The 5,964-nt window shown below is 50.2% G+C and overlaps 1 long non-coding RNA gene across 1 annotated transcript; it reads left to right on the forward strand.

Annotated features, from left to right (window-relative positions):
• The first annotated feature begins 527 nt into the window (after positions 1 to 527).
• Positions 528 to 5,514, forward strand: LOC142076742 (uncharacterized). The gene is made up of 3 exons (XR_012671298.1): positions 528 to 617; positions 3,167 to 3,245; positions 5,137 to 5,514. It is a non-coding gene; the product is annotated as an uncharacterized LOC142076742 (long non-coding RNA).
• Positions 5,515 to 5,964: the final 450 nt, after the last annotated feature.

Consider the following 5,964-nt stretch of genomic DNA (forward strand, 5'->3'; position numbering starts at 1 on the left):
TGAGACGTGTGGACGTGCTGGATGGTGGGTGTTTGGTGTGCTGGGTGCAGAGCACTGGGGGTGCTGGGCATGTCCGGTGCTGGGTTTTGGGCGGTGGGCATGCTGGGTGCTGGGGGTGTGTGTTGGTTTCTGGGTGCTGTGTGCTGGGGTTGCTGGGTGCTGGGCATGTCCGGGTGGTGGGCATGGCTGGGTGCTGTGCGCTGGGGTTGCTGCGTGCCGGGCACTGGGCTTGCTGGGTGCTGCTGGTGCGGGTGCTGGGGGCTAGGTGGTGTCCAACAGGCAGATTCGTGCCAGGCGTGCAAGTAACCAATTCCACCCGCTCAGGAGAGAGATTGTTTTATTCAGGCCTGGGTGCTCGCTGGACTTGCCACAAATGAAGCACACCGGGTCTAATCACCTTTCTGTTTATATCCATGCTTCTCATACATATTTTCAGTTTCTCCTTTACATATTCCTTAAATTTCCGGGAACTAATTCTAATATTACATCATCCTAGTCACATGCGCACTAAAGCCTTTAGGGTCTCGGGTGGTCGGCAGGGGAGTGAACTCTTCATGAACCTGTTCCTTTCTTTCCTTATAAGGTCGAGGTTTGTCTCCGAGCCACGTCCGGACCAGGTTTGTTTGTGGTTCTCGTTTCCAAGGTTACTCTTCACTAGAGTCTAACAATGCTTCCAGGAGACACGATTTAGACTACAATTCTACACACCTGCAAACACCACACCTGCTAGTTACCTATCTTCTAAGCCACAGGTCTTCATTGTTTAGAATTACAGAAGCGAGCACAGGTAGTGGGGGTGCTGGTTGCTGTGTCCTGGGAGTGCTGGGTACCATGCATAATGGTGTGCAGGGTATGTCTTGCTGCTGGATGCTGGGTGCTGGGGATGCTGGGTGCTGGCCATATCCGGTGCTGGGCACTGGGGCATATCTGGTGCTGGCTGCGTGCTCTGGGGTTGCTGGGTGCTGTGCTGTGGGGGTGCTGGATTCTTGGCATGTGCATGTGCTGTTTGCTGGGCCCTGGTTGTGCTGGGTATGTGTGGGTGCTGGTTTTTGGGCAGTATGGGTGCTGCGTGGTGGGCGCTGGGCATGTCCGGGTGCTGGGCGGTCGGGATGCTGGGTGGTGGGCAGCAGGGAAGCTGCCTGCTTGGCATATCTGGGTGCTAGGTATGTTGAGTGCTGGGCAGTGGGGGTGGTGGGTGGTGGGGGTGCTGCGTGCTGGGCATGTCCGGGTGTTGGGTGGTTTGAGTGTTGAGTGCATGCGGTGTTGGTTGCTGAGCCCTGGGGGTGCTGGGCGCTGGGGCTGTTGATTTCTGGGCGCTGGGGCTTCTGGGTTCTGTGCACTGGGGTTGCTTGGTGCTGGGCATGTCTGGGTGCTGGGCAATGGCTGGCTGCTGGGTTCTGGGCCCTGAGGTTGCTGGGTGCTGGGCACCGGCCTTGCTGGGTGCTGGCTGGTGTGGGTGCTGGGCGCTAAGCACTAGGGGTGCTGGTTGCTGTGCCCTGGGAGTGCTGGGTACTATGCATAAGCTGGTGCAGGGTATCTCTTGCTGCTGGATGTTGGGTGCTGGGGCTACTGGGTGCCGGGGATATTGTGTGCTGGGCACTGGCGTGCTTGGTGCTGGGCATGTCCAGGTGCTTGGCATGACCGGCTGCTGGGTGCTGGGCGCTGGCGATGCTGGGCGCTGGGGATGCTGGTTGCTGCGGTGCTGGCTGCTGGGCCCTGGGGGTGCTGGGTGCTCTGGTTGCTGGGCATGTCCGGGTGTTGAGTGTTAGGTGGTGGGAGTGCTGGGTGCTGGACGTGTGCGGGTACCTTGGTTGGTTGCTGGGTCCTTGGGGTGCTGTGTGCTGCGTATGTCCGGGTGCTGGGTATGTCTGGGTACAGGGTGCTAGGCAGCGGGGGTGATGGATGGTGGGTGTTAGGTATGCTGGTTTCTGGGCACTGGGTTGCTGGGTGTGAGACGTCTAGGGGTGCTAGATGGTGGGTATTTGGTGTGGTGGGTGCAGGGCCATGCGGGTGCTGGGCATTGTGGGGGCTATGTGCTGATCAGTGGGGATGTTGGTTGCCGGTTTGTTGCGTTCTGGTGTGTTGGGCGCTGGGCATGTTTGGGTGCTGAGCATTTCTGGGTGCTGGGTGCTGGGCGCTGGTGGTGTGGTGCGGTGGGGGTGCTGTGTGCTGGGCATGTCGGGGTAGTGGGCGTTGGGTGGTGGGAGTGTTGGGTTCTAGGTACTGGGGGTGGTGGGCCCTGGTATTGCTGTGTACTATGCAGAACTGAGTGCAAGGTACGTCTTGGTGCTGCATGCTGGGTGCTGGAGGTGCTGGGTGCTGGGTGTTGGGCATAGCCGGTGCTGGGCATATCCGGTGCTGGGTGCGTGCTCTGGAGTTGCAGGGTGCTGTGCTGTGAGGGTGTTTGATTCTTGGCATGTGCGTGTGCTGTGTGTTGGGCCCTGGCTGTGCTGGGTATGTGTGGGTGCTGGGTGTTGGGCAGTGTTAGTGCTGTGTGGCGGGCGCTGGGCATGTCCGGATGCTGGGCAGTCAGGAAGCTGGGTGGTGGACAGCAGAGAAGCTGCCTACTGGGCATGTCTGAGTGCTGGCTATGTCTGGGTGCTGAGCAATGGTTGTGCTGGGTGCTTGGCGCTGGAGGTGGTTGTCCCGGCGGCTGCTGTGTGCTGGGGTGTTGGATTTTGGGCGGTGGGCGTGCTGGGTGTGTGCGTGTGTTGGTTTCTGGGTGCTGTGCACTGGGGTTGCTGGGTGCTGGGCATGTCCAGGTGGTGGGCATGGCTGGGTGCTGGGCCCTGAAGTTGATGCGTGCTGGGCACTAGGCTGGCTGGGTGCTGCTGGTGCGGGTGCGGGGGGCTAGGTGGCGTCCGAAAAGCAGATTCGTGCCTAGCATGCAGTTAACCAATTCCACCCGCTCAGGAGAGAGATTGTTTTATTCAGGCCTGGGTGCTCGGCGGACTTGCCACAAATGAAGCACACTGGGTCTAATCACCTTTCTGTTTATATCCGTGCTTCTCATACATATTTTCAGTTTCTCTTTTACATATTCCTTAAATATCCTAGACACATGAGCACTAAAGCCTTTAGGGTCTCCTCGAGGGTCTCGGGTGGCCTCTGGTGGTCGGCAGGGGAGTGAACTCTTCATGAACCTGTTCTTTTCTTTCCTTATAAGGTCGAGGTTTGTCTCCGAGCCACGTCTGGACCAGATATCACAATATCACAATATCACAAATAATTCAGCAACATCTCTGGTAAGCCATCAAGTACGCCTTCAAATTAATTGCAATGGTTCCTTAGGTGTAGATGTCCACGGTCTAGGAGGTATTTTGTTTATTCTGGTGTAATGAGTCCAAGAGTCTATTTCTTCTAATTTTACAGCAGTGGTTGTTGTTAGTAACACTTGGAAGGGGCCTTTCCACTTTTCTCCAAAGGGGTCGTCCTTCCACCTTTGCAGCTAGACTTGGTCTCCTGGACTGAATGAATGTACCAGAAATTCAAGGGGTAAAAGTGTCCTCAAAAGAACATATTTGTGTAAAGAACTCGCCATTTTACTCAAGGACAAGAGAGATTCAGTTAACACTTTTTCTCCTATTATGTGCATTTGTTCAAACCTTCCTGTTAGATCGACATTATAAGGTTTGCCATACAGAATTTCAAATGGACTTACTTTTTCTTTAGCTCTTGGGGTTACCCTCGTTCTTAACAAGGCAAGTGGTAAAGCTTCAATCCATTTCAACTGAGCTTCCTGACATATTTTAGAAATTTGTCTCTTGAATATTTGGTTCATTCTCTCTACTTGTCTGCTAAATTGTGGTCCTCTTAGTGTCTTACTCGCATTCTTGATAACCTCCGCTACAAAATGTGGGCCTCTAGCAGAAGACGTCTCTAAAGGGACTCCAAATCTTGAAATAATTTCTTTTAAGAAGTGTTTTGTTACCTCTTTTGCCTTGCTGGTTTGCCACGGGAAAGCTTTTGGCCATCCAGAGAAGGTATTTACCAATACCAATAAATATCGGGATTAGTTGCACCTTGGTAACTCTGAAAAATCTATTTGCCAATACTCACCGGGAGTTATGCCTTTCCTTACCTCTCCAGGAGGGGGTCGGATTTGTATTTTCAAATTGTTCCTAAGACAAATCTCACATTTAGCACACTCACGCACACTTTTGGCAATCAATTACATTTTAGTCCCTATTGCATATCATTTTACCGACTCGACCATTGCTTCTGCTCCCATATGTGTCTCAGCATGGGTTGTGACCATCAATTTCTTCATGATTTCGGGAGTTACTATACATTGTCCATGTGAAGTAATCCATCATCCTTGATCATTCTTTTTGCACTGTAATAGCTTAGCCAACTTATTTTCTTTTTCGTTATAATTTGGGGATTCTATTTGAATTTCTTTTGATGCACAGCAACTTCTTTGGGTTTTTTGTTTTGTTTTGTTTTTTGTACTGCTTCCAATAAATTTTAAATCTCTGTTCCATACTTTATAGGTGAGCCACTGGCAGACAAAAGTTCTCGCTCTTTCCGTATCGCTCCATGGGCGTGAACAACTCCCAAAGCCTATTTAGAGTCTGTCTAAATACTAACTCTCTTACCTTTAGCCAGATCTAAAGCTCTTGTCAAAGTTATTATCTTTGCCTTCTGGGCAGATGTATTTGGAGGTAATGCTTTTACTTCTTGGTCTTCAGTTAAAGTTACCGCGGCATAGCCAGCCCTCCTTTCTCGTTTCACAACAAAGCTGCTTCCATCAGTAAATAATTCTTCATCCGGAGTCTGCAGAGGGACATCTCTCAGGTCTGGCCTGCTGGCATATACCTGTTTGATAACTTGTAAACAATCATGGTTAGGATCACTCTCTTTTTCACTTGGCATTGAAGAAGCAGGATTTAAAATGGCACTTACTTCAAACTGATGCCATCTTGTTCCACTAACGGAGCTTGATATTGTAGATTGAGGGGGTGCCATCTTGCAAATGGCCTTTTTTTCCTATCATTTCCCAATCTTCGTTGTCCTTGGGAAGTCCCAAATCCCAACTAAATTACAGTTTGTTTTGCAATTGGTGCTTTCTTTTCTGACAGCCTGTACCCAGCCATTCCCCAAAAGTTTAGGAGGCTAACAGTCTTTTCTTTGCAGATCTCGACAGTGTCTGCTTCCAATAGGATGTCATCAACACACTGAAGGAGGGTGATTAGATCTTCCTTACCGGACCAGTGTTCCAGTTCCTTGGTCAAGGCTGCTCCAAAGATGGTTGGGCTATTTTTAAACCCTCGTGGCAGCACAGTCCAGCAGAGCTGAGTTCTCCCAGTCGACGGATCTTCCCATTCAAAGGCAAAAATCTTTTGACTGTTTTCTTCCAGAGCGGTCGAACTCCTGTTTTCAATTCAACTTTTACCGGTTCCACATTTTTTGCTCTTCCTGGTTTGTCTGTCGCCCAAACAGAAGGGTAAACTGATTTCTTCAGATTCTGCTGTGTTTGTCTGTAATAAACAAACTTGGGCTTGCCAGGCATTAGCTTCAGGAAAATGAACTTTTCCTTTTGTTTGGATCCAAGAAAAATGGATTTTTCCTTTTTCCAAGTTAATTTGTGCTCCCAATTTATTCAATATGCCCGTCCTAAGAGAGGCATGGTGCACTCCGGTATATATAAAAATTCATGCATCAAAGTTTTTCCGCCGATTTTACAGTTTAAAGTTTTCAAAAAAGACCTTACCTCTTTCTTTCTCCTGACCCCAACAATAGATACATTAAATTTACTCATTGGTCCTTTACAAGTATTTATAACAGAGTATTTTGCACCAGTGTCCACTAAAAAATCAACTCTTTTATTTCCCAGCTTTACTGGAACCAGGGGCTCAGCTGGGAGAATATAATTTTCTGCCCCCAGTCCCCATCCTTCAGAATCCTCTCCCATCATAAGAGATCAGCTTCAGGTGGAATTTGCTGTGGCCGAATCACAGCAAC

Source organism: Calonectris borealis, unplaced genomic scaffold, assembly GCF_964195595.1.
Source record: "Calonectris borealis unplaced genomic scaffold, bCalBor7.hap1.2 HAP1_SCAFFOLD_101, whole genome shotgun sequence".
In the NCBI taxonomy this organism is placed as follows: Eukaryota; Metazoa; Chordata; class Aves; order Procellariiformes; family Procellariidae; genus Calonectris; species Calonectris borealis.